Here is a 19,918-nt window from a genome sequence, read left to right as displayed (position 1 = left end):
CTTAAGAGTGTTTCATTATATTACCCGGGGCATGATGTGTACCATTAGTCAGAACAGAGACGTGAATAAATTTCAGACTGCTCTTCTAAGACTGAAAAGGTCAGTATGTTGAGGGAACACACTTAGTAAAGAACATACTTGGACCCAAGGTAACTTCTGGAACAAGCATTCCTTTATCCTCTCAACACAGTACTTTTATCTAATACGTAGTACTTACACCCCCCTCCCCCCCCAAAAAGCAGATGCTTAAGGAAAATGCTTGTAAATCACAGAAGTAGTTTCTAGCTACTGCCACTGTGAGGTCAGGTTTCTTAAATTAGTATCGTAGAAGCAGAAATTACTACAGCTCACTAAGGACTATATAAAAAGATGGAAAATTTTTCAGAAATTTTGAAGCCATGAAACAAAATAGACTTTTTAAAAGGAAGAGAACAAGGAACGTAGGAGAAAATATAAAATGTGTCTATATTAACATGCACACTTATTTTGGAGGTGCCCTTACAGAAATAAAAGCACATTCTTAAAGACACGTGTAGTACATTTAGTGTTGTATGATCCTAAAATTCTTAGTCGCGATGCTTTAAACAATGGAAGGGGCTTTGAAAATCACCAAAATCCAAATCCTTCCTTCTGTAAATGAGGGCGTTTTGCGAAATAACAAACGTTAAAGAGCCAGAACATAGTCACACAAACTAGTTAGTGGTGGGCCTGTCACTTTATTTAGAGGTGTAAAGAAGGCATGTAACAGCCTTTTTCCTATGATGAAACCAGGAGGGAATGGAACTTTCCTTTCTAAATTTCCTATTTTCTTCGTCTCTCGCCCCCTCCCCTCCACTCCTTTCCTCACAGCACTTAATAGACATAAAATGAGCCAGTTACTGGAATTCCAAACCCATGGAGTATCTATTTCTTTATTCATTTCATTAGCAGAAACACTGGGCGCCTCTGTAGGGGATACCTTAAGATTTTTTTTTTTTTGAGACAGAGTCTCACTCTGTTGCCCTGGCTAGAGTGTTGTGGCATCAGCCTAGCTCACAGCAACCTCAAACTCCTGGGCTCAAGCAATCCTCCTGCCTCAGCCTCCCGAGTAGCTGGGACTACAGGCAAGCACCACCATGCCCGCCTTAACCTTAAGATTTTTAAAGAGACTGGGGACGATATTAAAGCCCTAATGGTCTGGGCAGTCCCTCTCACTCTAACCTTAACTAAAACACAGCTACTCTTGACAGTCGAGGGTCTCGTCTGTGCCACCTGTGCCACGTGGTGCAGAAGTCAGAGCCAGCTGAAGCATATGTTTCCCGGCAACCCGCTACTCAAGTTGTGGCCTGTGGTCCAGCTGCACCCAGTGGCATCCTCTAGAGCTGGTTAGAAATGCAGAATCTTAGGCTCCCACCTCAGACCTACTCAGTCGGAATCTGCACAGCAAGATCCCACAATGAAGCGTGAGCAGCACTGTTTTAATAGAGATCCCTACGCCGATTTTCCCTTGCTGAAGAGTAAAATGCGGATAGCACTAAAAATGTCCCATTTTATTGATTTTTCTTTATTTCTTTCCCTTTCACTTTGTAAGACTTAAATCACATACATTTCTTTGGGGCTAATAAGCACAGAGACCAGCCCCAAGCTCCAATATAGCTGTCGACAGAGAAAGGCAGATTTATGAATTTGATTTTAAGTAAGAATAATCTGCATTGAATTTTTTGCAAACTGCCCTGCAATGAAAACATTAGGATTGTATATAATAAAATAGTAAAGTATGCCCTCAACCTTTATACAAATTTCATTTTAATGCTGGCAGGAAGAGATAATTTTATTCTATCATTAATATATTAGGGATTGTAGGCAGTCACCCCAAGCGGCACCTTCTTCTTTGTTACGAAAAACAAAGGACTGCAGAATTTCTCTCTTTAAAGTTGTTGGCCCTTTCCATCCTGCCTTCTTGTTCTAAAAGAAGAGGGGGGTGAGGCAGAGACGCTGCAATGCAAGGCGGCCCCTCCAAGCTGCATCCGCTCCCATCCCCATGGGGACACCAAGGGAGATGCACAGGTGGGGAGAGGGTGACAGACATGTGTTACAGCCCCCTTGCTTGGGGGCCGTGGGTGAATGATGGTCAAAAACAGGATCAATACCAGCTTAATGCATATGCTCACACTGAATGAAAACCTTGATGGGCCTTTAAGAAGGAACATCCATCTTCAAGTTCCAACAAGCCACGCTATAGTGAAAACTGTTCAAGTGTCAAAGCCACTATTCTGTGCCAGAGTGAACAAACCCAAGCTTTAGTCTTAACAGCCCATTAAGAGACCTGCTACAATCAGACACTACTGACTTAAATCTGTAAGTTGCATTCTAGGATATTACCAGACTAAATCCACACTCTGTAAATCAGCTCAGTGGCTGAGGTCAGTTATCATAGATCTTTATAATTCCACTAATTTGCTGGCTCCTCGTTTAATTTTCTTCTCTGCCCTGAGCCAGGGTGACCAGATAACTTCAGGTCCAAATAGGATGCTTTTGAGAGTGCTAAAATACTAAATAGATGGGACAAGAGGACAATAGGCATAAACCAGGACTGTCCCAGGCAAACTGGGATATATAATCTCCCTATCTTTAAAGAACTAATGGAAAAAGCGACAGGGGAGGAATAACAACAAACAGAAATACTGAGAGATTGCTATAAAGACACTAGAAACCAACCATAAAAACAGGCATCTTATTTATTCATACCATGCCATGACACTCAACACATTCTTATTAATGAGATACAGTAAAAACACACTGTGGGTGCCAAGAAAGGCTGACAATAATGTGAGATGTCAAACAAAGCTGTGTTGTTCCCAGTGTCTTCACCACTTAGCATAAACGCCAATGAAATGATTGCTGGAATGAGAGCAATCTCGACCATTCTCGTAGAGACTGTACTTGACATGGAGGTGCACCATTTCCCTCAATTTAACCATCATCCCTTAATTATCTACATGGTTTCAGGATAAAAATTTTACCTGCTTCTATTTTTTTAAAAATGACAACAGACATGTTCACAGCTTTACAATTTTACAATGTTTTCACATGCATTTCCTTAGCTACGCTCCAAAAGGGCTTCATGAAATACTTTCTCCCATAAAAGATAAGGAAGTTGAAGCTCAGAGAAGTGAGCTCCCCATGGGATGTGACTCTGTGACAGCTCTTATTATACTGAGCTTGTGTTCCTATCATGTTGCTCTTCCCCACTGGGCTTTAAGCTTTGCAAGTGCGATGATTATGTCTTCTTGGTTTTCTGAGTACCTACCTAGCACATGAAGCACAGGATACCCAATATTCAGAATGTTTTTAATCAAACTAATTAAAAATTATTTTTTGAATGAATGGATAAATTCCATGAGAAAAAGAATTGGTACATTTCTATTTCTGTGTCTATGTTCTTACTTTATGACTCAGAGATGGCAAATCTTATAAATACAGTATAATTTTTTAAAAATATTGAGATAATCCTGTTACAGACAAAAGAAACAAGAAACTTACTACTACGTAGTTAATACAGTTTAAAGGAAAAGATGACCTAGAAATGGTGGTCTCTAACCTGTAGATTCCCTGTGCGTAAGGTACATATGAAAGCAGAGTGTTGCAATGTACTGAATCACCCAGATCCCTTCATTTTCTCATTTCCTTGGACTTTAACAGCATCTCTATGAAAAACACGTTCCCAAAACTGCCCACTGGACTGATATTTCATATCTCTGCTATAAATAAACGTGCGCCAAGGAAGAACTGAGGTTGTTCAGTATTTGTTGTTCTGAATCAACAAGGAAAAAATAGCTTGGGACAGCTGATCAGAGTGAGGCAAGAACTTTTGCTCCTAACACTCTTCTGACACGATGCTTCTCACCTAACGCTATGGATGCTCACAAGTTTATTAAAGAGTTTTCTCTTCAAGACCACTCCCTTAAGACAAAGCAGAATGACTTTAAAAAAAAAAAAAAAAAGAAGGATATTATATATATATTTGTAAAATGAAAGAACATGGACACTAAGAAACTATACTTGTTTTCTGTAGTTCTCACTAGTTTGGAACCTGACCAAGGTTAAAGATAAATGCTATAATGGATTAAATTTCATCAAAAAGCAGAGAAAGAGGCCGGGCGTGGTGGCTCACGCCTGTAATTCTAGCACTTTGGGAGGCCGAGGCAGGCAGATTGCTCGAGGTCAGGAGTTCGAAACCAGCCTGAGCGAGACCCCGTCTCTACCCAAAATAGAAATAAATTAATTGACCAACTAAAAATATATATACAAAAAATTAGCCAGGCATGGTGGTGCATGCCTGTAGTCCCAGCTACTCGGGAGGCTGAGGCAGTAGGATTGCTGAGCCCCGGAGATTGAGGTTGCTGTGAGCCAGGCTGACGCCACGGCACTCACTCTAGCCTGGGCAACAAAGTGAGACTCTGTCTCAAAAAAAAAAAAAAAAAAAAAGCAGAGAAAGAAACCAAAAGAGGTATAAAGTGATAATGTCTTCTTAAATTTATGTTTATTACTTATTTCTCATATTTCATAAATTAATAAAAGTACAATACAGCATACTTCCTTATAATGCCAAGAAACACTATAGGACATCATTATGTAATAATTACATATCTTATCCAGAACTTAGTTGCCTAGCCACAATAACTGGAACACTAACAAGAACAGAAAACAATCAAATAAGTAAACTATCAAAAAAAAAAACAAACCATCTATGGACTTAGCTTATACAGAAGGCCTAAACATGGCCAATTCATATACATTTCCATTATCTTGGGGTATCTCCCCCTCAACCCACCCCATAGCCCACACCAGATTGCAAGGTCATGGGATTGCTTCACAAAGGCATAGTAACTCAAAGGCAAATTCCTACAGCAATGGAAGTAATTTAAAAAATGATGTTTAGGCTGGGCGTGGTGGCTCACGCCTGTAATCCTAGCTCTCTGGGAGGCCGAGGCGGGTGGATTGCTCGAGGTCGGGAGTTCGAAACCAGCCTGAGCAAGAGCAAGACCCCGTCTCTACTATAAATAGAAAGAAACTAATTGGCCAACTAATATATATAGAAAAAATTAGCCGGGCATGGTGGCTCATGCCTGTAGTCCCAGCTACTTGGGAGGCTGAGACAGAAGGATCGCTTGAGCCCAGGAGTTTGAGGTTGCTGTGAGCTAGGCTGACACCATGGCACTCACTCTAGCCTAGGCAACAAAGCGAGACTCTGTCTCAAAAAAAAAAAAAAAAAAAAAAAGATGTTTAAAAAAGCAGAAATGGGCCTGGTGCGGTGGCTCACACCCGTAATCCAAACACTTTGGGAGGCCAAGGTGGGAGAATTGCTTTAGCCCAGGAGTTTGAGATAAGCCTGAGCCATACAACGAGACTACATTTCTACAAAAAATTTTAAAAAATTATCTGGACTTCATGGCAGATACCTGTAGTCCCAGCTACTCAGGAGGCTGAGAAAGGAGGACCATTTGAGTCCAGGGGTTCAAGGCTACAGCGAGCTACAATGACACTATTACACTCCAGCATGGGTGACAGAGCAAGACCCTGTCACTAAAATCAACATAAAAAGTAATAATAACAAGTCTGTAAGTATGTAATCAATTTCAGAAAGTTTTCAAAACAAAATTAGTAAAGTAAGAGGAGGACAGAGAAAACATAATTAGAGAGATAAATCTTGTGCTCTTTGGAAAAGTCAGCTATTCAGAACAGCTTCTTTATAATGCCAGCTTCCTTATATTCTCTCATGGAGAAATATAATCTGCATTTTTACTATAATTTACTTTTTAAATCGTTTTTTCCTTCTATCTCCTTGTGGTACCTGCTGATAGCCATACTTTCCAAAGGTCTGCATAATGTCAAAATAGGTCTCCTAAACAAACTTAGAAAAACTTATGAAAGGAAACGAAGGTTGAAGCACAACTTTACTAGTTGTCTGCTCTGCCCTGAATTGTCAGCTCCATGGGCCCGACACACCTTAGACATCTTGTTTTCCCTGCACATCATCTACAGGGTAAACATTCAATAAATGTTTGTTGAAATAAATCTTGTAACCCTTTGCACTCGCTTGCTTTTTTCTCGATTCCTTTATTCTACTCGGGATTTAATTTTTTAAATGCCCCAGAATAATAAACACTGGAGTTTCTTTGCATACAAACTTATTTATTTGGATTTTTTTTATATTGATACATTCAAAGAGTAATTTTTTTTTTGAGACAGAGTCTTACTTTGTTGCCTAGGCTAGAATGAGTGCTGTGGCGTCAGCCTAGCTCACAGCAACCTCAAACTCCTGGGCTCAAGCAATCCTCCTGCCTCAGCCTCCCGAGTAGCTGGGACTACAGGCATGCGCCACCATGCCCAGCTAATTTTTTCTATATATATTAGTTGGCCAATTAATTTCTTTCTATTTATAGTAGAGACAGGGTCTCGCTCTTGCTCAGGTTGGTTTTGAACTCCTGACCTCGAGCAATCCGCCCGCCTCGGCCTCCCAGAGAGCTAGGATTACAGGTGTGAGCCACCGCGCCCAGCCAAAAGAGTAATTTTAATCTCTATAATTTTTCATGGTGTGAGCTGCTACTGATGCTAACTGTGTCGAGTCACACTTGACATCCTAGTGCAAAGGGTTAATTTGTGGCTAAATCATGAAATAATTTTCTAACCCTTTACCTTGTGTTTTAGTTGTATAGACCAGTGTGTGCATATATATTAATTGTGTATATATATTAATTATACATATATATGTATAATTATATACATTATGCGTATACGTGTGTGTATATAAATTTTTAAACATTAGGAATTTAATTTCTTAAAAATATGACTTCACTTATTTCACTGATTATTAACTTAAGACATAATTCTTGAACTCCTAAATTTTTCAGAGTAGAACTTAATTCCTCTTTTTACCCAGGTTAATAGTAATTTAATGCTTCTTCTCAGAAGAATAGCTCACACACACAAATCAGAGGTACTTATCTTGATTGAAACCTTAGTGACCACATCGACTTAAAAATCTGCTTTGTTTAACTGCTTTTCCCAGAAGACAACATAGCTTAGTCTCCAGAGCTAGGAGGCCAGGATCCACTCTACTTCTGTACCATCTGCTACAGAGGTTAAAAAGACTGGCTTTACCACATTACTGGCATTCCCCTGCACGTAGAAGAACCAAGGCAATCGATATGTCAGGAAGAATGATGTATGTTCTATGTAATGACACATTACACATTGCACTAGAATGTACCTTTTCCCACATGAAAAACAAATCAAAGCTAAATCCAGTTCATTTATATTAGAAGCTTTTAAACCAAATCCTCATAGGAGACAGCCCCTACCTAGAGTTTGGACCAAAATTTGGGGTGGACAATCCATTAAACAAACAAACAAAAAAATGTATTGCAAAAAGTTGTCTTATTTTGCAAAAGAAACATTTAAAGAGTTAACTAATATTGAAAGTTGTTTTGAAATAGCAAAGAACAGATCTTACAACAAATACAGTGAAAGTTAGTCATCAAAAAGATATTTGAAGGCAGTGGCTTTGAATAGCTTATGAAAGTTAAATGAACTTTCTCACCAGAAAATGCAGACACACACACCCAAAAAATCCATATGAGACTTCAAAGGAAGACAAAGGTAGAAAAGCGTCACTCCCCACCCTCAACAGATCCTTGATTCGAAATATAAGATCCTTCATTTTAAAGCATAAGATATTTCCAAATTCTGATCTATCCAGACACTTCAAAATAACCTATCCTATTTTTATGATTCCAAATAGGCTTTCCTTGTGTCTTGGTTTTTTGCTTTTTTTGTTTTGGTTTACAGAAAGGTGCCTAACATATTTATTATGGAGCTACAAAGTAGAACAAAGATAAATTTACTCAGTAGTAAATATGCATTTTAAAAAATTTTCTAGAACACAGGGATACTTACCCTCGCCATCACTTCAACACTGGCTTTACAGAGAGGAAAGGCTGCCAGGGAAAGGCATAAAAATAAAACTCTCAAAATACCAAAAGGAAGTACTAACTTTCTTCCATCTATAGTAGAAGCTCCACTAGATGGAGGAAGAAAAAAAAAAAAAAAGGTGACAGGTACCTATTTACTGTGAAGAACACAGAAATATAATTTGCCTTTAGAAATGCACATAAATTTCAAATAATAATTAATACATGTTATAAAAGTTCTTGTTTGGCTTGAATTTTTCTCCCACTCAAAGATGGAGAATTCTATCAATAGCCAATTCATAGAAATGTAAACCATCTCTTGGTTCCAGTGGCTCAGAATGTCCAAGAACCAAGAATTGCATTCTTTTTTTTTTTACAGGAAATTTATAAAAGCAAGCTTATATACTACTGAGATTAGCAAATCAAATACTTGTTCCAAGTCAGGCCTGCCAACTAAGCTCCACTCTCATTTTTGCAGTTTATAGTTTGCTCAAGTGTAAATCAGTTTAGAGAAGCTGCTGTAAAATAATGTCTATCCTTTAAGGTTAGGAATGAGGAAATGGCTCTTTGTATGTGACCCGCAATAAGAAAGGCTATTCCTTTCCTCTACACGAATGGGGTGACTTAATCGTGCAGTATCCTGCAGACTCATTTATTCTAGGGCCTTTCACACTATTATGGTACAGAGATAACAAGTCAGAAAACACAGTGAGGTAAAAGAGTTGTAAAAACCCAAACTACTATACCAGAAATAAAGTGGTTTAACCCACTGAAAAATCCAAGCCCACAGTTCATCTGAGTTCAAACTTCCAGACTATGGCACCCTATGATTCCCAATAAAAACAAAGTATACCCATGGAGACAGAAAGTACATTAATGGTTGCCTAGGGCTGGGGGTGGGGGTGGGGGTGGGGTTGGGAGAAAATGGGCTTATGACTGCCAAATAAATATGGGTTTTCCTTTTGGGGTGATGGAAATATTCTAATATTGTTTGTGGTGATGCTCGCACAATTATGTGAATTCACTAAAAGCCATTTAACTGTACACTTTAAATGGGTGGATTGCATGGCTTGTGAATTAAGGTTAAGGTGGGATGAAAAGGTCTTAGAAGAAATGGTAAGAAAGAAAGATGCAAGATAGGCAGAGAAAGCTTCATGGGGCCTTTCTGACGGAATTGTTCCTCTATCAACCAAAGACACGGTCTAAGCCTCCACACAGTTAGGATGTGAGGATGCCTCTGTTCCAAGTTCCTTAAGTGCAGGGCCATATGCCTTAAAATTTGGGGGGATCCCAGTGCTCCATACGACACCCTGAACTTCATAACAGCTCCATTAATGTGCTGATGATGGCAGTAGAAATGATCTTACTAGCCATTTCACAAAACAAACCCGTGTCTTGGAAAGGATATACGAGATAATGAGAAACAAGGAAGATTACCAATATGGATGTTGTACTTTCCTTCCAATGACCAAAGCAAACATCTGATAAGAAGGATTCTAACTCAGGAAACAATAACTAGGTAAAAGACTTTCATTTGTTTATCTGATAAAGACTATACACACACACACACCCAGACCACCTTTAAACATACTGTACACATCTGATTGCATTAATTATCACTTCCATGGGGAACCTAGTTCCTTACAGCTGAATTTCTCACCATCACAGGGCTTTTCCCCACACAGGACTACATTTTTCAGGCATGAGGGATTATTGGTCGTAAATGGAAAATTGGTTTGGGCTATCAACATGGCTCTTGGAAACATCTATTAAAAAACTGACATCAAAATTTAGCACTCCCTTTTTAAATGTCATTGCTGCACAGGCGGATATTTAAAAATGCTGATGTGTGCCCCAAAAAGGAGTTTCCATTCAGGGGGACTAGCCCTGCCTGAGCACTTGGGATGAGGCTGAGCAGGCAGGAGTCTTTACTTTCACAAAGCAAAGGATTGGGGATGAGAGCCTCTGTTTTCCTAACTCGGATGTGGAGTTATCCTAACATGGAGCCAAGTACAACGAGATCTGGGAGACTGCTATGATCCGAATGTTTGTGGCCTCTCTCCAATCCCCAAATTCAAATGTTGAAACCTAACCACCAAGGTGAAGGTATTACGAGTGGGTCCTCCGGAAAGTGACTAAGGTCATGAGGGTGGAGCCTTCATGATGGAATTAGTGCCTTTTTTTTTTTCAGTTAGCTTTTATTCACAAATGCAGTCACACATGAGAGGCTAACGTGTTCTGCAGAAACTCAAATTTCTACAAAGTACAGATATTAGTGGTACATTTTGGTAACATTGGGACAATAAATAAGTTATTTAACATACACAATTTTAAGATAAAAGATATCCCAAATGGAAGTGTCATCTCTTTACTGCTTGAGAAATATGAAGATCTTCAGTATTAGTATTTTCCCCTCCTCCTTTCTTAGGTGATCATCCATTTGCTTTCTTCCACTAGGTTGTCTGCCAAGATTTGGGTTTGGAGGCTGAAGTGAAGGCCCTTTCAGAAATGCGTTCTGGATGCCATCCTTAGTTCCATGCAAGAAATGAGCTAAAATTCCGTAGAAAAGAAGTATTGTATTATCCTTTGATTCTTCAAAATGCATTTAGTTCACAAATGAGAAATTGTCCAATGGAACTACAGGTTGGCCAGATTCTGCTATGAGGATGGATGCTGTATACTTATATTTGTTGAATTCCAGATACTCCCGAATTAATTCGCTAATTAGAAGGTTTTCATGAGACAATGGATGGTCGGGGTTCACGATCATCATCCAGGGCATTGAAAACTTCAGCTCGGATCCTTGCTTTTAAAAAATGCCCTAATACTCCCTTTTTTTCCAAGGTATCCTTTAAAACGGCCTTCAGCTCGGTGACAGTCGCCATTTTTCAACCTGGGATTAGTGCCCTTATGAAAGCGTTTGAGGGAGCTTGTGAGTCCTTTTGCCCTTCTGTCACGTGAGGACACAGAACAGGCCCCCACCAGACACCAAATCTGCCGGCACTTTGGCCTTGGACTTCCCAGCCTCCAAAACTGTGAGCAGTAAGTTTATACATTTCCCAGTCTGTGGCACTTTGTAACAGCAGCCCGGACTAAGACAGAAACCTCACTTGGAGTCTGAGACACAGGCAAACGGCAGAAGGCTATGGCATTGTTTGGTTAAATATTTCATTCGAGATCAAATCCACATGTAGAAAGAAAGTGGACTCTTGCCACATCAATTACTGCCAATGATAAGAGTGAGAAAATTAAAGGAAAGGTGTACATTTAAGTGAAATAGGGTGGAATGTAATCCCAGCTTACGTGAAATGACAGCTTTTTAGAAACCTACTGAAGCCTAGTGAAACAAAGTGTCTGGCATCAGGTCTGTAGAAGAAAGGTGTATCTTAAGAGTGTTTTTATGGGATTCCTACAGGAATGTAGAACTTATATTGGGATGTAGTTTTTTTAAAAAAAAAATGTACTATGCCTTTTATGAAGTTTCTAAATCATTAACTTTGTTTAGGTGGATGTGTTAAAGTGCACAACATAAATGTGGTCAAATCCATTTGCTCAGCCTTGGGTTAAAAAGGAGTAAGCTGCCCCTAAGCTGTGGACTTTGCTGATGCCCCCATCTGCCTGTTTCTGGCAATAACACAGTTAAACTGAATGGCAGAGAGAAGAATCACTCTGTAAATGAATCAGAAGAGAAAATTTCAACACTTACATTGACTGAGGACCAGAGGAATCTGCAGAAGAGAATGATAAGGAACCAGGTGCTTCTTCAGCAGCAGATGTCAAATTTAACAAGTTTGTGAAAGACAACAAAGTCAATCTATCTCAAAAAAACAGACAACTCAGTCTGCCCAGAACCTGGAGGTAAATGTGTTCTTTGCCAAATACTCTGGGCCTACAGTTGAAAAGGCACGCTGGGACACTTTATAGAGCTGGGGCTAACAACGCAATCTGGGCCCCAATGGCCAGGAAATGGAGATTTATCCGAGACTCTGTTTATAGGCTTATCCTGAACAAAAACAGAATAGCCCCGACACAGCAGATGGGGGCAGGTGACAATTACCTTCTTGAAAGGCAAGACAATGACCATGAGAGCAAAGTCTCAGGAAATGTACAGGAAGAGGAGAAAGCAGAAGTAGCTAGTATGGTTCAAGCAAGACTTCAGCCCAGTGGGCCTTACTGGCACCATGGTGGAAACACAGCAGGAGCAGAGCCCAAGTTAGTGAACTCTCCATTTCCATCTGGTTGAGTCTTGTTTATAACTAGTCTCTGACACAGATGGTGGGTTCATCTGCACTTTCACGTTGGACAGGCCAGAGAATTCCAGACGGTGGTAGGAGATGGACATATTTCTTCACGTTACTGGTCTGCCGATAAACTACTCGGAACTGGAGGACTCTATGATGTACCCTCCACGTATTAAGACGTTTAAGAAGTTGATGAAAAGCCTGAAATAATGATAGACTAGGTGGAACAAGAACCACAACAGTGTACTACTTGAATGAGCCATGTTTGATCTACCATTAATCACAGAGAGGAGGTAGCTAAATCAACTCACCTATTGCTACGGTCTGAATGTCCTGTACAAAACTCGTGTTGAAACTTAAGCCCCAGTGCAGCAGGATCGAGAAGCAGGGCCGTCAAGAGGTGACTGTTATCATGAAGGCTCATGCATGGATTAACCCACTCACAGACTACTGGGTTAATGGATTAATGGGTTATCATGGGAGGAGAAACGGTGGCTTTATCAGAAGAGAAAGAGAGACCTGAGCTGGCATGTAAACACACTCAACCCCCTCACCACGAGACTCCTGGCACCACCATGGGACTCTGCAGAGTGCCTGTCAGCAAGAAGGCTCTTACCAGATGTAGCCCCTTGACTTTTTTTTTTTTTTTTTTTTTGAGACAGAGTCTCGCTTTGTTTTCCAGGCTAGAGTGAGTGCCGTGGCGTCAGCCTAGCTCACAGCAACCTCAAACTCCTGGGCTCAAGCGATCCTCCTGCCTCAGCCTCCCGAGTAGCTGGGACTACAGGCATGCACCACCATGCCCGGCTAATTTTTTTTTTTTTATATATATATCAGTTGGCCAATTAATTTCTTTCTATTTATAGTAGAGACGGGGTCTCGCTCTTGCTCAGGCTGGTTTTGAACTCCTGACCTTGAGCAATCCGCCCGCCTCGGCCTCCCAAGAGCTAGGATTACAGGCGTGAGCCACAGCGCCCGGCCAACCCCTTGACTTTTGACTTCTTACCCTCCATAACTGTAAGAAATAAATTTCTTTTCTTTATAAATTAGCCAGTTTCAGGTGTTGTTATAAGCAACAGAAAATAGACTAAGACATGGCTCAATGACAGTTTTTGCTCATGTATCTTAATGATTATCTTTGATAAGAACTTCTGGATCTTCAATTTCAGTTTCCCTCCATAACTATGTAGTATCATCGTAATGGTACTACATGGGTTAGGATATTGAACAAAGTATATCTATATGTGACCCGGGTTTGATGCTTGGCACTTTGCAGCCATTCTGTCGCCGTGCAGAGCCAGTCTGAGGACACATAGCACATGGTAGATGGCACAGTGGAAAGAGAGTAAGAACTGGGGTCTCTGATATCATCGAGCCACTGAATTAACAACCCCAAGACCTGCTTTCAGGACTCATGAGAAATATCAACTCTCCTTATGCTTAAGATAACTTCCCACCTGTCCCAATTTAGGAATTCCTTTTAAAATCTATTATATATTAAGGATCTCACATAAAATTCTCTGAGCACCTACTATTAGAAAAAGTATCTGAAAAGCACTTATCTAAAAAAATTCTAAGTATCTTAACATTACATATTTTACCTGAAAAAACATATATTCATTCCTGGGTTGTTTGTTGGTCCCACAGGACAGTGGCTCTCAAAGTGTGGTCCCCAGATAAAACATCATCATCACCAGGGAACTCAACTAAAACATAAACTCTCAAGCCCCACCCCAGACTTGGTAAATCAGAAATCCTTGGGGCTAGGGCCCAGCAGTCTACGCTTGAATAAGTATCCCTAGTGATTCTGATACATGCTAAGACTTAAGAAACTCTGCTGCAAGAAACATTATGACATCAGATATCAGTCATCATTAGTCACAATCAAATGAATGTCGAAGCATATAAAATGGGCTACATAAGTACCACCCTACCCTCCAGCTTCTAAACAAAGGAAGTATTGTCATATTAATAGATGATGAAAGGCCAAGGGGGGGGAAATGAACATTCAACAAATGCTCAAACAAAAGCTTTCACATCATTATTGTGTGTAGATAATGAGATTATTTGGTAGTATACTATGAAAATAGAAGACCTGGGAATAACAAAGTTGAGAAAGAATGCGGTTGAGGAAAACAAAACTCTTGTAATTAGCTAGGAGAAGTTTTCTTAGCTGATACAGCTGAAATTAAGGAGTTGTTGGAAGAGTGGAATAAAGTAGAAATCCTCAAAAAGGGGAGGGGGCACATAACTACATGAAATAATGCATTAGATAAAATTATAAGGTGCAAAGGTTTGAACAAGAGACTTGAGAAGTCGTAAGTGACTTGGCAAAAGGTTCTGAGGGAGAGCTTGGCTTTTGGGCCTAAAGGAAGGTTGTTTAAGGGTGTGTAGGATAGAACGGCCAAGCAGGCATGAAGTCATCGAGTGACATTTGAGATCTGGGTAGTAACTGCCTGTGTTGATGGGAACGGATTGAGCCTCCATGATATCCTTAATATTGTCCTGTGTGCTGTGGAGCAGAAGAGAAATGAGGATATGTGAGTATTTACAACCCAGGTATAGAAAAGAAAACAGGGAAGGTAGATATTTAGGCTTCAAGCACTCAAGAAATCAGTACATACCTTGAATGATCAGAAGTGCTAAGGGCAAGAAACAGTAAAACAGGCCAATAGTTCAGACATGAACACTGAAAAATCTGAAATTATTCTAGCAACCTTAGCAGGAAGCTTTTGCAGAGGGAGATCCAAGAGCACAGTTCTCAATCTGGCTGCCCATTAGAATCCCTGGGAACTTTTATGAAAACACACTGGGTCTGACTCCAGACCAACTGAAACTGAATCTTTAACTGATGCTTGGAGAGGCATATCTTTTAAAAACTCCCTCATAATTCTGATGTATAACCATTTGTCCTAGAACATAAAAAAAAAACAGTGGAAGAAAATCTAAATGAAGAGAGAATATTAATAAATATTGAATGCCATATTTACTTTTTATTACTCTGCTAATATGGAGTTCTAACTATTCTAATAATGGAAAGGAATCACTATTGGTTTATTTTAAGGATTAGCTCTCGTCTCAAAGGGGCTTATTATGACTAGGACATAAGAACACTTCCTTCTGTGGGTTATGTTAGTCTTAATAATATTCTGGGGAAAAGGTCTGCACAAATAAAGTCAGGGTTTGTGGTTCTCTGGAAAGTACACTAGGGAATACAGAGGAGTACAGACATGCCCTGAAGGACCTCAGAATCCAGCTGGAGGGATGTGAACTTCTCACAGGTGCCAAATGAGCACAACAGGGAGAGAGTGGGCAAGAAAGTTCCAGGGACAAAGGAAATTTGGCTGAGCATGTGGGGGGTTCCTAGGATCTGGAAGGGAAGAGTGGAGGTTTGCTGGTGGGCAGGCACAAAGCTTTGTAGGGCCACCATGAGAAGCGGCTTGGGAGATGGTTGACTCTCTACCTCTGTGCCACTCACCTGGTTACCATAATAACCTCGTTCCCTTCCCAGTGATTGGTTTAAGAAGGAACATGTGACTCAATTCTGGCCAACAAGATGTAAAGAGCCATTCTCTAGGGTGTGGAAGTTTCCTCATTCCTAAAAGAGATACATGATGCCTTGCCTGGATGTGATGGTTGATACTTTTACAGCCATTCTGCCACCATGCAGAGCCAGTCTGAAGGATGTACCAGCCCAGAGTGGATGGCAGAGTGAAGTGACAGTAAGAACCTGGGCCTCTGAAGATATCACTGAGGCACTGAATCAATTATCTCCAAAAATTTATCTCTGAACTTACATTATGAAAAAGATAAACTTTCCCTATTATGAAAGGCAATTTGTTTCAAGGTTTTCTTGGGGTTCTACTTGCATCTAAAATATATTCAAACAGTAAGACTGGAAAGATGAGTCCAGAATGGATTCTTGAGGGCTCAAATGCCAGCCCATTTTATGCTATGGGCAAAGAGACTTTATTAAGTAGGAATCTCATGAGAAGGAGTGGCATTGTTGGTTGTAACCTGAATGGCAAGAAAAAAAAGGGTTGGGTTACTCATCAATAGCCCATAAAAGGTTTCATTCCATAACCTTCTTATGGGGCACTAAAAGTGGCTGTGGAAAAAGTCAAGATTGGGCAAAAAATGTACCGACTCTCATAAGATGTGGAGGGAAAGGGCCATGTTACCTCTGCATATTTGCTTTGCTAAACACCCATTCTCCTTATCTGCTTTGATGAGGCCTCCCTGTGATAATCAATTAGAAATTAAATTCTCAATGTAGCTCATTGAAATGGAAATATTCCTCCCCCTTCACCCACACATGGAAGCAGTCAATGTGCAGCTAACACAACTAATTTTAAAGAACCCATCCAAAAGGAAGGCCTTGCCCCATGCCCTGAAGGTTGCTAAAACTGCACATGAAAGAAGTTGTAAAAACTGCACATAAAAGAAGCTGTAAAAAAAAAAAAAAATTACAAGCTGCTTTATTTTGCATAAAACTCCTATCTGCACCCGTTACAGTGCATGTAATAAGTAATTATCTTCTCCATGCTCCCAACAATTATCTTCTCTAACCAGTTTTTAAAATATTTTCCATTCTACTTTCCTTTTAAGATTAACAATACAATTCCTAAACCATTGATTCCTTTAACCTCTTCTCTTAGAGCCCCAAGCTAGAGTCCAATTATCCAGACAAATAATTACATGCTGTGGCTATATCATAACAGAGATCAAAATCTATGGAATTTCAGTAATATTTTTTGGCCAAGAAAACCTGGAAAAGCTAGCTGCCAATATAGGATATTAAAGGAAAATATGAATTCTGAATATGAACAGGAGTTCATTGCTACTTTCTAAAATTTGAAACATCACTTCCTTTTCATGCAAATCCTTATCAAGTGACTACTAAGGGCTATTTACAATCCTAAGAGACAAGGACAAGTGATACAGCCTTTGTACTCATGGAACACAGAGCGATGGAAGGGAAGTTATTATGACATACTATGATTTAGCTGTGTGCTAAGTAGTTAGCCTAGCGGTGTGAGCTATAGAACCACAGGGGAGCAGGAGATAACCCAAACTAGGATATGGGAAAGGGTTATCAAAGGACAACACCTCTGAAATGAGTCTTAAAGATGAGTAAGTTGGCCCTGAAAAAGGGAGGAAGTACAGTCTTCAAAGAGGATGCGGAGCAGATGCACAGGGAAGAGGAAACCACAGGATGGGGTGTGTATAGGGGAGTTTTGGGAAATTAAGTACGCAAGGGATGGATGACTGATGGTTTTGTATGGCAAGCTAGAGAGCTGGCTTTGACTCTGGAAGCAATGGGAGTCATTGAAAGATATCTAAGCTCAGAAGCCACAGGACTGAGTTTTTAGGAAATAGTGCTCTGGCTGAAGTGAGGAAAACAACTTGCTTTGCCTAGAGGAGGAGGAACTTGGAGGAAGGAGACCCTTAGGGGCTATTCCAGCATGGAGGCATAGAATAGGAATTAGGAGAGAGGTCTGGGCTGGAAGTATAGACAAGGAACCTGGGTGTGTGTGATGGGTGAGCCCAAGGGTATAGTTGATGGTCCTCATGGAGAGGAAAAAAGTCTTAAATTTTGAGGTGGAAGACCATGAAACTTTCCTGGTTAACGCTGCCTACGGAGGAAGTCCCACAAATCCTGGGATGTTAATGAGGCCATACAGCATTTCTTTCCTGTAACCCTGCATAGATAATTCTGTTTGCTGGGCACAGACTATACTGCATATTTAATCTACTTCCAGCTCAAATGCAAATTCATGTCCTTTGTCTCAAAGGCAAAGGAGTTAAGAAAGTATTTGTGGTGCAACGCAAAACATTAACACTGAACAGAAACAAAAGATACGTATCACTCCTAGAACTGCTTATACCAAGATATTTGTTTCTACCAACCAATCATACCCTCACTTTGCCTTTTTGTTAAACAATCAACAACCAAACCTAAGCTTTCTGCAGCCTCTCATCTTCCACCTGAAATGAGTCTATGCTTTTGATTAATACTTTTATTCTTACCATCATTCCCTTTGTTCTTAAAGTGAGTGCTCATGTTCCACTTACAGATGAGCTAATACATGCAAAGTGCCTAGTACAGTGCCTGCCACATGGAAAGCACCCAGTAAATAAGTTATTATCACCTGCTGTTTAAAACACTTTCTCCTCCCCAAGTCATTGATCAGGGAGTCCATTCGTTTAATTCTCCTCTCCACTTTGTTATAGAGATTCTCTGTATATATGTGTACAAGGTGCTAGATCTCCAACATGTTTGCTCTGTGGATCACAACTATGAAGCACCGTAACCGAGCTGTTTGGGGTCCTCACTGGGAGAAGGGAGAATCAGGTATCCTTTGTTATTTGTATTTGCTTCAGAGACCAGTGCATTTCTCTCAGGACATGTGTTTAGATATTTATAATTTGTTTGTATATGATGTGCCTTACAGGAGGCACGAGAATAGTTAAGTTACTGAATCAGAAAATGTCATCGCTTTTCCTAGCAACTCATCTGAGCAGATGGTAAATGACTACTTTTATGGCTTGTTTCTCCATTACATGTAGAAATATTTATTAACATTGTATTTCTGTCGCATGTGTGCAACCAGCAAGAAACCAAGTTAGGCAGCTGCCCCTGTGGCTGGGGGCAGGGAGAGAGAATGGTGATCAAGTCTAGCCTTTGTCTCAGCAGGTGAGCAAGCTGAGCTTCAGCCTCGGGGCAGAGGAGCAAGGAACACCTGCTTGTTCCCCAATGCCAAAAGGGGCCAAGCAAAGCAGCCCCAGCAGCTGCCAGGAGCAACTCTCATGACATAACAACATCTTTCACCAAATCTGAGATGTCACTGACCACAAGGTGTACATTACTTTATGCACCACTGAGAAAGCAGAAGCATCCAAGATGGAGAGTTGAACAGGGAAGCCCCACCTGAAGCTGAGGAACCAAAGGCCACAAAGAAATAAGCCTGCCAGGCAGAAAGGGATGGCAAAGAGATGTGCATGTTTCAACCTGGGCACTGGGCAGACGGAGGGAGGAATCTTCCCTGAAGAGTTGAACCATAAGCCACAACTCACTCGGGTAGGTTTGCATTCTGAATCCCCACCACTGGTTGGTCTAAAAGCCCCCAGGCAGAGAATCTAAACTTCTGTCTTAGTTTGGCAGTGCCCCTGGTGACTAGCAGAGGCAAACTCTCTGGAAGAAAGGGACTGCCATGGCAGCTCTAAGCTGCATCCTGATTTCAGATATGTTAATGCATAAAAATATGTACACCTGGGAATAGAAATACAGGAACCCTTGCGCACTATGAGGCCAACCTGGGAGTTGCCTGGGGTCTGGAGCTAAGCATATCAAAATCAAGAAGAGAGCAAGACAGAAACCAAAGTCAAAAATGCAAGATAGGGTCCAACAGGTGACCCACTGAAGGAAACGAAACGAAAGCAACGGGAGACGGGTAGAGTCACTAGGGACTGCACCCAGGAGCAGGTCAGGGACAAGCAGGCTAGGCCTGGGCTACAGCTCTGTCCACTCATCTTCTGACCTTAAGAACCAGGAGAGACGCTCTCCCAGCTTCAACTCCTCATCAATAAAATGCAGAAAATACCTTCTCCAGGATTACTGAGGAAATGAAAAAGCAATCTTAAAAGCATTTTACAGGCCGGGCGCTATGGCTCACGCCTGTAATCCTAGCTCTTGGGAGGCCGAGGCGGGTGGATTGCTCAAGGTCA

At 40.7% G+C, this 19,918-nt stretch overlaps 1 protein-coding gene, 1 long non-coding RNA gene and 1 pseudogene across 3 annotated transcripts in view; 1 reads left to right on the top strand and 2 right to left on the bottom strand.

Moving 5' to 3' along the window:
- KANK1 (KN motif and ankyrin repeat domains 1) overlaps nt 1–19,918 on the bottom strand; it is a 205,978-nt gene that overhangs the window by 77,564 nt on the left and 108,496 nt on the right. The gene's annotated exons all lie outside the window — the stretch shown is intronic.
- On the bottom strand, nt 8,898–12,832 carry LOC105855894 (centrosomal protein 20 pseudogene; annotated as a pseudogene).
- Nucleotides 17,321–18,966, top strand: LOC105855917 (uncharacterized). The gene is made up of 3 exons (XR_001146840.3): nt 17,321–17,410; nt 18,425–18,545; nt 18,885–18,966. It is a non-coding gene; the product is annotated as an uncharacterized LOC105855917 (long non-coding RNA).

The sequence above is a fragment of the Microcebus murinus genome, chromosome 12 (genome assembly GCF_040939455.1).
Source record: "Microcebus murinus isolate Inina chromosome 12, M.murinus_Inina_mat1.0, whole genome shotgun sequence".
Classification (NCBI taxonomy): domain Eukaryota; kingdom Metazoa; phylum Chordata; class Mammalia; order Primates; family Cheirogaleidae; genus Microcebus; species Microcebus murinus.
This window is presented reverse-complemented; position numbering and strand designations above follow the sequence as displayed.